Genomic DNA, 17,528 nt, shown 5'->3' with positions numbered 1-17,528 from the left:
AAATTGATTGAAGCATTGTTGGAGTTACATGTATCCGAAAAGGATGGTGGTACTGACAACGGATTCAAACCTGGTTATTTGAAAGCGGTGCAACAATTACTAGATGTAAGTCTTCCTAACTCGGGGGAGAATTGATCTCACGCTTCTATGCGTCAATAGGGTATCACATTCGAATGACGTCAAATTCTTGTCGATCAAACGCTACTTCTATTTCTACTCGTGTGTATTTTTATTTGGTTGACGCCAGCGTTTTTTTTATTTGGTTTCCAGTTTGCTTTTTTGAAAAAGCCATTGCTCATAGGAATACTTTTTTGTTAATGGTTTGCGTAGATACTTTTTTATGGTACATAAGATTTTCACATGGTTGTTTTAATATTGCAATAATTTGGAATTACAATGATTTCGACATAGGTCAAAGGTGTTTTAGTATGCATTAATTTTCGAATTTATATGTGCATTTTTATACGAATACCTATAAGTAATTTAGGTTTTCAACTTTTCATATTTCATTCAATAATAATACATATATGGCAAATGACATCAATTTTTTGTTAGGATTGTTGTCTTTTGTATTCATTATTTGGTGTGATAATATTATGTTTAATGGTTGAATTACTATTTCAAGCATCTACTGTAAAATTTTTTGTAGGCATGGCAGGGCAAAACAAACACACATGGACTACTGAAGAAGATGCAAAATTGATTGAAGCATTGTTGGAGTTACATGTATCCGAAAAGGATAGTGGTACTGACAACGGATTCAAACCTGGTTATTTGAAAGCGGTGCAACAATTACTAGATGTAAGTCTTCCTAACTCGGGGGAGAATTGATCTCACGCTTCTATGCGTCAATAGGGTATCACATTCGAATCACGTCAAATTCTTGTCGATCAAACGCTACTTCTATTTCTACTATTGCTCGATTGAAGGCGATTTTTTTTATTTCTTTTTCATCCATAAAATTACTCGTGTGTATTTTTATTTAGTTGACGCCAACGTTTTTTTATTTGGTTTCCAGTTTGCTTTTTTGAAAAAGCCATTGCTCATAGGAATACTTTTTTGTTAATGGTTTGCGTAGATATTTTTTTATGGTACATAAGATTTCACATGGTTGTTTTAATATTGCAATAATTTGGAATTACAATGATTTCGACATAGGTCAAAGGTGTTTTAATATGCATTAATTTTCAAATTTATATGTGCATTTTTATACGAATACCTTTAAGTAATTTAGGTTTTCAACTTTTCATATTTCATTCAATAATAATACATATATGGCAAATGACATCAATTTTTTGTTAGGATTGTTGTCTTTTGTATTCATTATTTGGTGTGATAAAATTATGTTTAATGGTTGAATTACTATTTCAAGCATCTACTGTAATTTTTTTTGTAGGCATGGCAAGGCAAAACAAACACACATGGACTACTGAAGAAGATGTAAAATTGATTGAAGCATTGTTGGAGTTACATGTATCCGAAAAGGATAGTGGTACTGACAACGGATTCAATCCTGGTTATTTGAAAGCGGTGCAACAATTACTAGATGTAAGTCTTCCTAACTCGGGTTTGAAAGCAGAGCCTCATATTAAATCGAGGATGATGACATGGAAAAACCATTTCAACATCGTACACGATATGGTATATGGAACAAACACGAGTGGATTCGGCTGAGATATGGATAAATGTTGTGTTACAGCCGATGCTGAAGTTTGGGATGAGTACATAAAGGTAATATAATGATTATGTTTAAAAAGACGGCGTTTGAAGTTTTCCGGCGTTGACTTCTGATTTTTGGTGGATTTTCAAGTCGATTCTAATATGGTTCGACGTGGGGAGTCTGCTGGGGTGGGGGTGGGGTTTTATACGGTTATCTGAGTAGTTGTGAATGAAGCTTTAGTTGGAATAGTGTCTAAGGCTACAACTATATTAGGCAAGTATTTGACCCGATTGTGCATGGTCCTTTTGGGTTGCCTTCACCATAGCAAGTTGGTAAGATGATTTATTATGAGAGAATAAATATAATTAATATATTATGAGAATAATATAAGGAATAATAATATTGTTATTTGATTAATATAAGTCATAAATTAATTAGGATTAATTTGGTGACTTAAAGAGATTAATAAAATAAGAGGGTATAAACTGTCAATTGTTTGATAGTTACACTTGAGACTGTAAATCCTTATTGGATGAAGGGTGGACGGATTCTAGGGCTAGGGATAGCCTCAAATCGTCCAATGCTTATCTAAGGAAAGGATTTGGATTGCTTTAAGGAAAGATTATCCAACTAGGGTTTAAGGTGAAATCCTTAAGGAGTCTACAAGTATAAATAGACCCCATGGCCAAGGGAAATCGGCATCTCATCTAAAGTAGAGAACCCCTGGCCAATTTCCTACTACCCTCTCTCTCTCAAATCATCTTCTTTGCTATTTGGTGTTTGTAAGCCATTAGAGGAGTGACAATTGTGACTCTAGAGCTCCAAGACAACAAGATCAAAACAAGAGATTCAAAGGTAAACTTCTAGATCTGATTTTGTATTGTTCTTATACTTAATTAGTTGTTAGAAGTCTTGGATTCAAAGCATGTTTAATTAGAAAGCCTAGATCCAAGCATTAGGGTTTTGCATGCGCACATAGGAAAGTTCTTATGGCTAAAACCCATCAGTGGTATCAGAGCCTAGATTGGTTTTTATTAAATTGTTGCTTGTTTGTTTGAATCTTGTTTGCAAAATTCGAATTTTGTGTCTCTGTTTCATGAACTCGACGAGTCCCATGGTGGACTCGACGAGTTGGCCTGACTCGACGAGTCTAGTTGGGAACTCGACGAGTTCGAGCGTCAGGAAGGGCCAGATTCAGGATTTTTTCATATTTATCTTATGGAAACTTGCCTTTATCATATTAGATCAATCTTAATCCGATTTTCTGATATATATATATATATATATATATATATATATATATATATATATATGACTATAATCTTGATCTAATTAAAGATATTTATCAACCAATAAAATATTTAATTTCCTTATGTGATAATTAATTAATTATTTTGATTAAATTGGTAATTATCTTGCAAGAAATCTTTAAATAAATCAAATATGGATAATTATGGAATTAATTGTTAATAAAGATTATTTCATATTTGATCCTCCATGTTTTAAATGTTTAAAACTTGTCCTCAAGTTTTGAAATTTATGTTTTGTGATTAAAAGTTTTAATTTAGACAATTTAAATTTCAAACCCTAGATTTTTTAAAAGTTTAAAATACAACCCTATACTAATATAATGTTACAAGATTAATATATATATATATATATACATATATATATATATATATATATATATATATATATATATATATATATATATATGTATAACTAAAATGCTAGTCTTACCGTTAGTAGGCCTCATTCACAAAGCCGATCTATAAGGTGGGTATAAGGTTACGACCTATAAAATGGCGCTTAATGGGTGTACACTCACACCCACCGCTTGCTTGATCGGTGGAGGGTCGTTAGCCGAATGGGTAGGATAGGGCAACCTCATCCTCTCATTAAAAGTATAATATGAAATACAAAGTAACTACATATTTTTAAAAAAATTTCCCAATCTTAGTTACTTTAGGAAAAGTGAATTGATGCAATCCCATGAAATTACACTTTGCACCCTTGCTAATAAGTTAGTGGAGTTTGTGTGGTTTACCGGCACACGAATTGGTTCTAAGCAAAGGTGGCAAAGGGTGATTCATTGTTTATCATAGTTCGATGGAGCGTGTGTGGTTTACCGGCACATCGAATAGGTGATCGTTACAATGAAGGAACCATGTGAATTTGCATGGTAATTCACACCCGCTTTATGATCCTTGGTATCCCAGTCACAAACAAGAGGGGCATATCAGGATTTAAACATGCCATTGAATAGTTTCAATGAATCTCATCCGAACCTAGGAATTCTCAATACATTTAGGACTTAAAGTTATGTTTTGATGGTGGAGAATTAGTGAATCATCATTCACTTACCTTCATATTATTTGCATGTTGGATTACGGCATCCCTTTTCTAATATGTAAATATTGTTGTTGGATCCTAGCCCTAATTTTTCTTATTGGGTGATAATTAGGGATTAATATTCTAATCTATCTTTGTCCTTTCTATTTGTAGATGTCGAACGCAAACAACGCTGCTCCTAGTTCTTTCACATTGATGAGCCTTTGTCAAAAGGTCACTTTCAATGGGACAAAATTTAGCGAATGGATAAGATACATTCACACCATTGCTTGCTATGAGGATAAGGAGTATGTCCTCGATGAGAAGCTCGAGAAAATCAACCCTGAAATCGCTACTCCGGCTGAAATGACCGCTTTTGTAACTCATGAGCGAGATGCAACGAAGGTACATTGCATCATGATAGCCACCATGAACTCCAAATTCCAAAAGTCCTATGAGGACATGTACCCGTACGAGATGCATCAACACTTATTGGAGAGATACCACCAAAACGCGAGGCAAGAGCGTTATGATATTTTCACTAACATGATTTCTGCTAAGATGGGTCATGGAGAGTCTCTTACCGTGCACCTGCAAAAGATGCAAAGGTATGTCGACCGCCTTCGCAAGTTATATGTTGACTTTGGGGAAGACTTGGCGATCGACATGGTGATTGACTCTTTGCCTCAGAGCTACAATCAATTTAGGATGATCTACCACATAAACAAAGAGGAGGTCACCCTAAGCAAACTCCAAGGTCTCTTGAGGGTCGCTGAGAGCAACTTCAAGGACAAGTCTGTTGCACCAACTCCCAATCTGCCCACTGCTCCTGTCTTGGCTATTGGACAAGGAAAGGGAAAGAAGAGGAAGGCTTCGTCTAAGAACTATCGTAAGGTTAAAGCCCGAGATGGTGCCTCTTCTAGTGGGACCAAGGTTGATCCTGCTAAGCCCTGCCCTAACCCAAAGGAGGCAGAGTGCCACCACTGCCACAAGATAGGACATTGGAAGAGAAGCTGCCCAGAGTACCTGCAAGCCATCAAGGAAGGAAAGATCAAGCCGTCTTTCGCAGGTATATACACAATCAAATCTAACGATTCATCTCATGCTATTTCTTGGGTTCTTGATACCGGTTGTGGTTACCACATTTTTTCTAATGTGTAGGGACTAAAAAGAAGTAGGGATGTGAAGGCTGGAAGAATAAATCTAATCATGGGGAACAGAAGATCGTCGCCTGTGACCAAGATTGGAGTGTATTCTTTAGTGCTTAGGGATAGTTTAAGTTTAGATTTGAACAATTGTTGCTATTCGCCAGAAATGGCTAGAAACATCATTTCATTTCATGGTTTGTTTAGACAAGGTTTTAGATTTTCTTTTAATAATGAGAATGGTTCTATTTTAGCTTATCTAAATGGTGTCTTTTATTTTGAAGCTATACCATGTAATGGAATATATGAAACTATTATGATTGTTGATAACTTAGGAAATGATGTTTTGAACATAGATTCTTCCAATAGTATGGATAGAGCATCCTTGTGGCATTGTCGTCTTGGACATGTCAACAAGAAACGCATAGCCCAACTCCAAAAAGATGGAGTGTTGGAGTCATTCGATCTTAGGGAAGATGACACGTGCGAGTCTTGTTTACTTGAAAAGATGACTTAGTCACCCTTCACAAGTACTTGCGAAAGGGGTGAGGGTCTATTGGACCTAATACATACCGATGTATGTGGACCGTTTAGATCAACCACGAAGGATGGGAACCGCTTCTACGTGACTTTTACCGATGACTATAGTAGATATGGGTATATCTATTTAATCAAGCAAAAGTCAGAAACTTTTGAAAAGTTCAAAGAGTTCAAGAATGAAGTGGAGAATCAATTGGGCAGGAAAATCAGGATGCTTCGATCCGATCGCGGAGGAGAGTACCTAAGTCTTGAATTCCACGATTATCTCAAGGAGTGTGGAATAGTTTCATAATTGACGCCACCTAGGAAACCACAATTGAATGGTGTGGCAGAAAGGCATAATCGAACCTTGCTGGACATGGTTCGCTCTATGATGAGTCATGCTTCACTACCTATCTCTTTTTGGGGGTATGCCTTAGAGACTGTCGCCCATATCCTTAACCGAGTCCCTACTAAGAAGGTTGCCAAAACACCACACGAGATATGGACAGGGAAAGCTCCCTCATTAGCACATATCAAGGTTTGGGGTTGCGAGGCTTTCGTAAGACGAGATACTCACGACAAGCTCGAACCTTGAAGTGAGCGATGTATTTTCATCGGCTACCCGCAGAAATCCTTTGGATATCTCTTCTATAGACCGAAGGACAATATTGTCTTTGTTGCAAGGAGAGGGGTTTTCCGAGAGCGAGAACTCATAGGCCAAGGAGACAGTGGGAGGCAAATCGAGCTTGAAGAGATTCAAGAGTCGATAGATGAAGGAACCTCTACCGCTGGCACTCAACCCGAGGAGGAAACTCCGGTTGAACCGATTGACGAGTCCTTACCTCTTAGACTTTCCGATAGAGTTAGAGTTCAACCCCAGTTTTATGGTTTTCATATTACTACCAAAGGGGACAGGTGTATTAGTGATGGTACACTAATAAACCTTGATGAACCTAATAGCTATAAGGAAGCCATGGCAGGCCCGGTGTCTGTGAAATGGAAAGAGGCAATGGATAGCGAGATCCAATCCATGTATGATAACCAAGTTTGGAATTTGGTTGATTATGTGCCTGGACGTAAGACCGTTGGGTGCAAATGGATCTTCAAGAAGAAGACCGACGTGGATGGAAACGTACACACATATAAAGCGCGATTGGTCGCGAAGGGCTTTACTCAAACTCCCGGAGTTGACTATGATGAGACCTTCTCACCAGTTGCGAAGATAAAATCTATTAGAGTGATGCTAGCGATTGCTGCATTTCATGATGATGAGATTTGGCAAATGGATGTCAAGACCGCTTTCCTTAATGGGAAGTTGGCTGAGGATGTTTACATGGCTCAGCCAGAGGGGTTTGTGGATCCGAAGCATCCGAATAGAGTGTGTAAGCTTGAGAAGTCCATTTATGGACTTAAGCAAGCGTCTCGCAGATGGAATCTTTGCTTCGATGAGAAAGTCAAAGAGTTTGGATTTGTACGAAGCGAAGATGAATCGTGTGTATATGTCAAAGCCAGTGGGAGTATATTAAGCTTTCTCATCCTATATGTCGATGACATATTACACATAGGAAACGACATCCCAACTCTGCAGGAGGTTAAGTCCTGGCTCGGGAAGTGCTTCACTATGAAGGACCTCGGAGAGGCTTCTTACATTTTCGGAATAAGGATAGTAAGAGAGAGAAGTAAGAGACTAATAGGACTTAGTCAGAACACTTACTTAGAGAAGGTACTGAAACGTTTTAGTATGGAAAACTCGAAGAAGGGAGAATTACCGATACAAAGTAATGCCAAGTTGAGTAAGACTCAAAGTCTGAGTACCGAAGCAGAAATAGAAGAAATGAGCCAAGTACCATATGCTTCCGCAGTTGGCTCAATCATGTACGCTATGACTTGTACTCGCCCTGATGTAGCCTTTGCTTTGAGCATGGTTAGTAGATATCAAGGGAACCCTGGCAGAGCTCATTGGATTGCGGTGAAGAATATCCTTAAGTACCTTCGGAGGACGAAGGAATGGTTCTTAGTCCTCGGAGGGAGTGATGACTTGAAGGTGCGAGGGTATAGTGACGCCAGCTTTCAGACCGACAGGGACAACTACCGTTCGCAGTCGGGCTGGGTCTTTACCCTGAATGGAGGAGCAGTGACATGGAAAAGTTCCAAACAGGAAACCGTAGCTGATTCAACGTGTGAATCAGAGTACATTGCAGCGAGCGAAGCGTCAAAGGAGGCAATATGGCTGAAGAACTTCATCGGTGATCTTGGAGTTGTAACTGCCATAAAGGAGCACATATACATTTTCTGTGATAATGAAGGAGCAGTTGCCTTGACCAAGGAACCGAGGGATCATGGTAGATCTAGACATATCGACAGAAAATATCACTTTATTAGGCATCGTGTAGAAGAAGGACAACTCGTAGTGAAGAGGATATCATCAGAAGATAACCCAGCAGATCCACTTACGAAAGGACTGAGTAGAGTTAAGTAGGGGTGAGCATTTGGACCAGCCCAGACCAAACCGGACCAAACCGGCTCTTGGACCGGACCGGTTATGGAGAATTTTGCGGACCATGGACCGGACCGGATGAGTCGTGTTCGTGTCCGGGTCCAGGTCCGGGTTTTCCGGTTTTCCGACCCGTTTGGACCGGTACAACTTTAATTGCATAGAGTATAATAAGTAATCTACATTGATGTATAATATTATAACTTGCAAAATTAATATGTTTTCGTTTCATGCCTAACTAATCTACATTGATGTATAATATTATAACTTGCAATTTGCAAAAATTAATTTTCCAAATAAAAGCAACTAACATATAAATCAAGTTCACCAACAAAAGTTAAACAATTTTAAGACAAACATACAAAAGTATTACCGTAACAACAAAAATCATAGTTTAAACTTTAAAATCAATCAAACTAACAAATTTCATAAACTCATAATCTAATCTTCCATTAGCCTCTTCCCCATATCATTGTCATCCATATGTAACATATTTAAAGCTTGTGCAATCTCTATATAAACACAAATGAAAATGTTGTTAGTATTTAATAAAAAGTAATAATTGTATAAAAAAAGAATAAAGATTGTAATTTTTTTACCCAAAGCTATATCATCATCGTACAAGATGTCACCAATGTTGTTAACTATCGGATTTGTAAACTTTATCACCCAATCGTAGGTGCATAACAAAGCTTCAACTATCAATGTCGATAAACTAGTTTGATACTCACTTACAACTCTACCACAAGTGCTAAACGCGGACTCGGAATTATAGTATAAAATAATACTAAAAAGCTGAAATATTTCAGCTTTGATAGCTCTACTTTGAAGGATTGTAACTCAATGAATATAACACCAAAATAAACAAAATTATAGTCTAAATTCATCTACAAATTGTAAACTAAATGTTGGAAAAAACCGTAGGTCAATCCGACTTAAAACGAATGAGTTATGGGTCTTTAAATAGCATCACAGATTATAAAATCTTGCTAAAAAGCTGAATTTTTTCAACTTTGATAGCTCTACTTTAAAGGATTGTAGCTCAGTGAATATAATACCAAAATAAACAAAATTATAGTCTAAACTCATCTACAAACTGTAAACTAAATGTTGGAAAAAATCGGAGGTCAATCCGACTTAAAACGAATGAGTTATGGGTGTTTAAAAAACGTCACAGCTTACAAAATGTTGCTGAAAAGCTGAATTTTTTCAGCTTTGATAGCTCTACTTTGAAGGATTGTAACACGGTGAATATAATACCAAAATAAACAAAATTATAGTCTAAATTCATCTACAAATTATAAACTAAATGTTGGAAAAAACCGCAGGTCAATCCGACTTAAAACGAATGAGTTATGTGCGTTTAAAAAACGTCACAAAAATCTTAATCATGTCCAACTGGTTCTAAACCCGGTAAAAACTGGACCAGACCGGGAAAAAAACCAGACCGGACCGGAGAGAAATCTTAGAACCGAGAACCGGCCCGGGGGTTCAAAAAAACTGTCCGGTCCGGTCCGTTCCACCGGTCCAAATGCCCACCCCTAGAGTTAAGCACTTGCAGCATGCTAGGAGTATTGGGCTGAAGGATGATATTAGCATAGATTAGATAGTAGTAGAAACGTGTAATAGATAAATGTAATTAACATTTGATGATTAAATAAAGGAGTTTTATTTATGAGTAATGTTACTGTCTTATGTTAATTGTTTAACTATTGTTTCATTTTTGCATGTTTTGACTTCTAGAATAATTGAGTTTATTAAGAATAATCGAATTATTCAAATTGTCCACAATCGTTCATATGTTGGAAGTAGGTATGAATGAAGATTGTCGTGAATTGGTGCGTAGATTGTCTAAATGGTATTAGACATAGCAAGAGATTGCTGCGACGTTCATGAGTGCTTATGAACTAGTTTTGAGCATTGGAACAAACCCGCGCTTGCTGGAATCACCTTATGGAATATGATATAAAAGGGTGATCGCAAGACGATAATATCATATAGTCTTAAAACCTAAATATATGGTTTGTTATTTGTTAATTGGTTGTACATTGATGATGCGAAAACGCATCAGTAACTCGGTGTTATAAAACGCATTGTTGTATATAGTTGATCAATGAATAAGTAAATGCATATAAGTCGAAGTTTATCTGTAACTTTTATCCTAAGAAGGTAAAAGCGATATCTTGGCCGCTCGATGATTTGATTTGACTTATGTGTCGGGCCCGGTCAAAACTGAATTGATGTGTTCGATTAAGTTCTATGTCAAATAAATCGGAGATCGAGAAACCTAAATGCTTGACTAATCATTCCATAGAATTGTCAGCATGATATCTAATAGATGACTATACGATCCCTTATCTAAAGGACAAGATTGATTAGATCAGAATTTGACAGCGTCTTTGAGAGCTACGATTGCAAATCGAATTGTACTTGTGCATATAATTGCTAGACTTATCCAAGTGGGAGACTGTTGGAATAGTGTCTAAGGCTGCAACTATATTAGGCAAGTATTTGACCCGATTGTGCATGGTCCTTTTGGGTTGCCTTCACCATAGCAACTTGGTAGGATGATTTATTATGAGAGAATAAATATTATTAATATATTATGAGAATAATATAAGGAATAATAATATTGTTATTTGATTAATATAAGTCATAAATTAATTAGGATTAATTTGGTGACTTAAAGAGATTAATTAAATAAGAGGGTATAAACTGTCAATTGTTTGATAGTTACAATTGAGACTGTAAATCCTTAATGGATGAAGGGTGGACGGATTCTAGGGCTAGGGATAGCCTTAAATCATCCAATGCTTATCTAAGGAAAGGATTTGGATTGCTTTAAGGAAAGATTATCCAACTAGGGTTTAAGGTGAAACCCTTAAGGAGTCTACAAGTATAAATAGACCCCATGGCCAAGGGAAATCGGCATCTCATCTAAAGTAGAGAACCCCTGGCCGATTTCCTACTACCCTCTCTCTCTCTCTCTCTCAAATCATCTTCTTTGCTATTTGGTGTTTGTAAGCCATTAGAAGAGTGACAATTGTGACTCTAGAGCTCCAAGACAACAAGATCAAAACAAGAGATTCAAAGGTAAACTTCTAGATCTGATTTTGTATTGTTCTTATACTTAATTAGTTGTTAGAAGTCTTGGATTCAAAGCATGTTTAATTAGAAATCCTAGATCCAAGCATTAGGATTTTGCATGCGCACATAGGAAAGTTCTTATGGCTAAAACCTATCAGCTTTGACAGTATGTCCAGACAACGTGAGGAACAATGGAGGAATGTAGGAAGAAGGAACGATAGAAGAGTAGGGTTCTTTTCAGATAGTGAGAGAGATCGAATGAATGGTAGAGGCGGAGGCTAACAATCAAATGCAGAGTCAGTAAGTGAAGTTACTATCTCATTCTATGTTGCTAACCTCCCTCCTGACCTACAACCAAGGGAATTACGGCATGCCTGTGAGAAACTTGGGAATGTAGTAGATGTGTATATTGACCAGAAGCGTTCTAGACTGGGGAGACGGTTTGGTTTTGTATGTTTCATTAAGGTTAAACACAATTAGGAATTGGAGAGGAGATTGTCTGAGTTATGGTTTGGAAACTATCATGTTTTTGCCTCGATTTCTAAGTTCACTAGAAAAAATCAAAGCAAATATGATACAGGTTATGGGAAACAATACCAGAAAAAGAAGACGAGTGAATTGAAAGATAGAGATGGACAGAAATAGAAATCTTATGCCAAGGTTGTTGTGGGGGAAGGGACTAGTACTCATAAAGATACTAGTATGGGTCGAAAGGTCATAATTAGGGGTAGAGAATTAACTGGTATGACCGAGGTTCAGTCTACAGTGCTTGCTGAAGTAAGGGAAGCTGCTTTGATTCCGAATCTAATTAACTTATGCTCCGAGGAAGGATTTTCTAATATCAAAATCAGGTATGTCGGTGGATTGTGGGTAGTGGTGTCATTTGAATATGCTAAAGCCTGTAATAATTTTTCATCTAATGCTGGTATCCAAAATATAATTTTGTAAGTTTCGTGGTATAACTAAAGATTTTGTTATCTCGCAAAGAGCTGTTTGGTTGGAAATTCTTGGGTTGCCTATGTGTGCATGGAATCCATGTGTTTTCAAGAAGATTGCTTCGGTATGGGGATCAGTACTGTTTTCAGATGATGATGAGAATAATTGCATGTCAACCGGAAAAGTATGTGTGTTTACTGGGATTATGGCAAGTATTCAAGAATCGTTATGGGTAACTATTGAAGCTACAGATTACCAGGTATATGTGAAAGAAGTGGCACTGTGGGAACTTGATGTGGCACAAGATGGGAGTTTTGTAGAGGAAGACAATAATTTCGTTGGATCGTTTGACGAAGGAGAAGGTGAGTCTTTTGGCTTCAATTCAGATAAAGAAAATGAGGAGCATGATCAGAACCGTGAGGATGCTAATGTTAATGAAGTGAATAGCGAACCTGATTTTATATAGGAAGTGGAGAAAATTAATGCTGCTGGTAATGATGAAATAGGAAATAATAATAGGCCTCACAATGTTCCTGTGCAATCGATGGGTATTGGTCATGGTTCAACTTCGCAAGTTGAGTTTAATAAAATGGAGAATGTGTAGTCGGAGGATCAAAGGAGTAGTGCTAGTATCTCGAAGCCAACAGGTTTCGTGGGTAAAGTTTTCAAAGAAACTCATAGGCCTTTTCAATATTCAGAGGATAATCTTAGGAAGTCATGGAGTATAGGATCAGTAAAGATTTTGAAGAAAGCTATCCCATTGGTGGGGGCTAACTCATGTGAAGAAGTGAGTAAGTTTATTGAGCAAGGAAAAATCCTTGGTTATGACGTCGAGAATGCTAAGGCGGGTTTGAAAAATCGTCTAGTCGGTATGGGAGTGCTTCAGTCTTTATGAATTGTGTATCCCTTAATGTTTGTGGCCTAAATACGTCTAAAAACGTAGATGGGTTAAAGAGATTTGCAATAGTAACATGGTGAATTTTATTGGTCTTCAAGAAACGCGTTTGACTCGGGTAGACCTTTTTAAAATAAGGTCTCTTTGTGGTAATTCGGCTTTTGATTTTGCTTGTAGTACGACTAGGGGATGCTCAGGTGGTATTTTGTCGGTGTGGGATACTTCGGTGTTTAAGAAGGAGAGGATACATTGTCATGAAAATGTGGTGATTGTTGAAGGCTGCTGGATTAGAAAAACTATTAAATGTACTATGTTCAATGTGTATGCTCCTCAAGATGTTGGAAAGAAAAGGGATCTATGGCAATATGTGATCTCGTATATGTCCATAGTAAATGGTGATTTTATAGTCTTTGGTGATTTCAATGTGGTTAGATCTTCTAATGAGAGACGTGGGTCTTTGTTCTCTGTCTCGCAGACTGCTGATTTTAATAATTTCATTTATGAGGCAGATCTTTTTGACATTCCTATGGAGGGAAGGAAATTCACCCGGATGGACAAGGATAGTGTGAAACTAAGTCGGTTGGATAGATTCCTTATTTCTGAGAGTTTGTTAGATGCTATTCCAGATATCTCGTGTATTGCTTTGGATAGGAAGTGGTCAAACCATTGCCCGTTACTTTTGAAGGAAGATCATAATAATTATGGTCCAATTTCGTTTAAGATTTTTAATTCGTGGCTTCAAATGGATGGTTTTTCTGATGTAGTTTCTCAAGCAGTTAAAGAATTTGTTCCAGACTGTACTTTAAATGAGTGTATTAACCTGAAGAATAAGCTCAAACTCGTTAAAGACAAGATTAAGGAATGGCAAGCTGATATGCGTAAGTTGAAAGGGGAGCAAAGAAAAGAGTTTATTAATCGCTTGCTTGATATTGATAAGTTGATTGATAGTGGGACTGTTTCGGCTGATGACATGGTCGAGAGGAATAATATTCTTCAACAGGTTTCAGATATTGACAAGGCGGGGAGTATAGACTATGCTCAAAAGGCTAAGGTTAAATAGGCGGTAGAAGGAGACGAGAATTCAAATTTCTTTCATGGCATGTTAAAAAGACAAAGAAAACATATGGCCATTAAAGGAATCTCTCAAGATGGTACTTGGGTGACTAATCCAAGTTTAGTTAAGGAGGCGTTTTTAAAATTTTACAAAAATAAATTCAAGCATTCTAAGGTGGTCAGGATGGGTACCCCTAGCTCTCAGTTTCGAAAACTAAATGAAGAACAGGCGGAGTCCTTACAAGCTTATTTTTCGAATGATGAAGCCAGGGAGGCGGTGTGGTCATGTGGGAGTGATAGGGCTCCGGGGCCCGACGGGTTTACATTCCGGTTCTTGAAACAATTTTTGAGTCCGTTTGAGAAGGATGTGTATGACTTCATGAGGGAGTTTTTTATACCGGTATCATTTCGCCAGGGTGTAACTCTTCTTTTATTACGTTAATTCCTAAAGTTGAAAATCCAACCGAGATCAAAGATTATAGGCTGATTAGTCTAATTGGGTTGCAGTATAAGATTGTTGCAAAGTTATTGGCTAATAGATTGGCTAAGGTGGTAGAGTATTTAGTCAATCCAGTTTAGTCTGCCTTTATAAAAGGAAGGCAAATTTTAGACGGGTCTCTTATGGTTAATGAAATCGTTAGATGGTCCAAGTTGAAAAAAAAGAAAATGTTGTTATTTAAAGTAGACTTTGAAAAAGCCTATGACTCAGTCTCATGGGTGTATTTAGATAAGATTATGGAGGTAATGGGTTTTGGTGAGAAATGGCGCATGTGGATTAGGGGTTTCCAACAGTCTACTAGGTCTTTGGTCCTTCTGAATGGTAATCTGACAGCTGAGTTTCAACTGCAACGTGGTCTTCGTCAAGGAGATCCGTTATCTCCGTTTTTGTTTATACTGATTATGGAAGGTTTCCATGTGTGTATGGAAGATGCTACTCACAATTCGATTTTTAAAGGTGTTACTATTGGAGAATAGAACTTGCATATCTCACACTTGTTTTTGCAGATGATGTAATCTTTCTTGGAGAATGGGATGCCGAGAATATCAAGAATTTAATTCGAATTCTTAGGGTTTTCTATATGGCGTATGGGCTTCAGATTAATCTTCATAAGTCAAAATTGTATGGGGTTGGTGTTGAGCAGGACGATATTGCGCAATTAGTTGCATGTATAGGGTGTGGTGCAGAATCGATTCCTTTTCTTATCTTGGGCCTCCTGTTGGCCAGCTTATGCATAGGAAGTTGGCGTGGGACTCAATTTTTACCAGGTTCCGTAAAAAACTTTCGGGTTGGAAATCAAAGATGTTATCTATTGAAGGCAGATTAAATTTAGTTAGATCATTGCTGGGCAACTTGGGAATTTATTTTCTTTCCATGTTTCGGATGCCTAATTCGGTTTGTAAGGATTTGGAAAGAAGTAAAGCTAGATTCTTTTGGGAAGGTGATGATTGTCAAAGATTCTTACATTGGGTTAAATGGGAGATGGTGTTAAATGATAAAAAAAATGTTGGACTTTCCATTGGTAGTTTGGAGTCGTTTAACTACTCCTTGCTTTATAAATGGCATTGGCGGTTTTTGAATAGCTCTAATCTTCTTTGGGTGGACCTCATTAAAAGTTGTTACGGGAGTGATGGAGGGTTTTGCATGGCCTCTCGGTCCAAACCAAAGAAAGGAGTTTGGTTGGGGATTGTTAATAAAGTTTGGGATATGCATTATAGAGGCTTAATTCTGTTCGAATCTATATGTAGGAGGGTGGGGAATGGCCAAAGTATTAGCTTCTGGAATGATGTTTGGTGTGGTGACATTATTCTTAGAGCTAGATTTCTTCGTTTATGTGTTGTAGCTAGTAATGTTAATGCGTTGGTTAGTGACTATTGGGATGGGATGATTGGAGGTTTTAATGGGTTCGGATGTTTGATGGTGGGGTTTTGGCTGATCAGCTTCTTCAACTGATGACGTTGTTGCAGTCGGTGCGCCTTTCAACTAGTAGGGATTCTTGGCGGTGGGTTATTGGGGACGAAGATACGTATTTGGTGAAAGAGACTCGACTGCTTTTAGATCGGCTTAGTCTTCCTTTAGTTGGTGTGGAGACTAGATGGAATACGTGGCTCCCAATAAAAATTAATATTTTTATTTGGAGAGTGGTGCTAAATAGACTTCCTACGAGAGATAATTTGGATAGAATGGGGCTAGACATTACTTCGATGTTGTGTCCGGTGTGTCAACAAGCACGGGAAAGCGTGAATCATTTGTTCTTTAGTTGTACAGTGGCTTTTCATCTTTGGCTTAAGGTCGCAAAGTGGGTGGACCTACATATTCCTTCGTTTTCAAGTGTTAAAGAGTAGTTATAGTGGGTCGATGGGTTGACGACGGTGTGGTTTAAAAGGTTGATTATGGATTCAGTTTGCTCCACTTTGCTTTGGGTGATGTGGACGTTTCGAAATGATATCCTGTTTGGGAACAAGAAGATGAAAAAGGAAGTTTTGTTTGATTCCATTGTTTCTTTCTCTATTAATTGGTATAGTGATAGGAATCGTAAGGCTAGCATAAAGTGGACTGATTGGTTGAAAAACCCTGTCTTGAACTAATTGTTTTGTTTTGGTTTAGCTAGTTTTTAGCTAGCTTTTAATTCAATTTGCCGTTCGAAAAAAAATATAATGATTATGTTTGTAGTATTTTTAGCGTCATTAATATAGATTGTCAAATTATACTAACCAATTAATTTTTTATATTTCTTGTAGAATCATAAAGGTGCTGCATGTTTTCGCGATAAACCATTTCCCCAATTCGATAACCTCTATAAAATCTTTGGTAAGGATAGAGTTACTGGTAATGGAGCTACCGATCTTGGAGAAGAAGATGTAACTGAAGAGACACAAAGAAACTCACATGTTGATGTGGAAGGGTTGGAATATTATTGAAGAGACACAACAAACTGCTCGTGTCAATAGTAAATGCAAAAGGCCTCCATTTGATGATACCGATAGCTCTTATAAGGAAGCAGCGAAAGAAATGAAAGATACTTTCAAGGAGGTTGGTGATAAACTTACTGAAACAATATACAATATAGGAAGACAAGAAAATAAGGAAGCATATGATATGATAGATAAAGTTATCGAAGATATACAACACATGCCAAATATCAATGTCAAATAGTGAATTAAGACGATTGGCATATTTAGTAAAGATAAATTTCGCGCCCGATCATTTTATAAGATAACGGAAGAATAAAAGATTTGTTACATGGAAATTATTGCGGATGGCTCAATATCATGATTAGACGATTTTAAGTTATGTTTTTTTTTTAAAATTTTTTTTTACGAATATTGAAGTTGACCATTTTCACATTCTATAGTAGACATAGTTATCTTCTTTTAGTTGTTAGGAATATTGAATTTTACTTTTCT

General features: G+C 37.2%; 1 pseudogene; it reads left to right on the top strand.

The window, feature by feature from the left end:
* Positions 1 to 1,398: 1,398 nt before the first annotated feature.
* LOC128126926 (uncharacterized) lies at positions 1,399 to 17,042 on the top strand (annotated as a pseudogene).
* The last annotated feature ends 486 nt before the right edge of the window (positions 17,043 to 17,528 follow it).

Source organism: Lactuca sativa, chromosome 6 (assembly GCF_002870075.4).
Source record: "Lactuca sativa cultivar Salinas chromosome 6, Lsat_Salinas_v11, whole genome shotgun sequence".
Classification (NCBI taxonomy): Eukaryota; Viridiplantae; Streptophyta; class Magnoliopsida; order Asterales; family Asteraceae; genus Lactuca; species Lactuca sativa.
The sequence above is the reverse complement of the archived record's forward strand: the minus strand, read 5'-3'. Positions and strand labels throughout refer to the sequence as shown.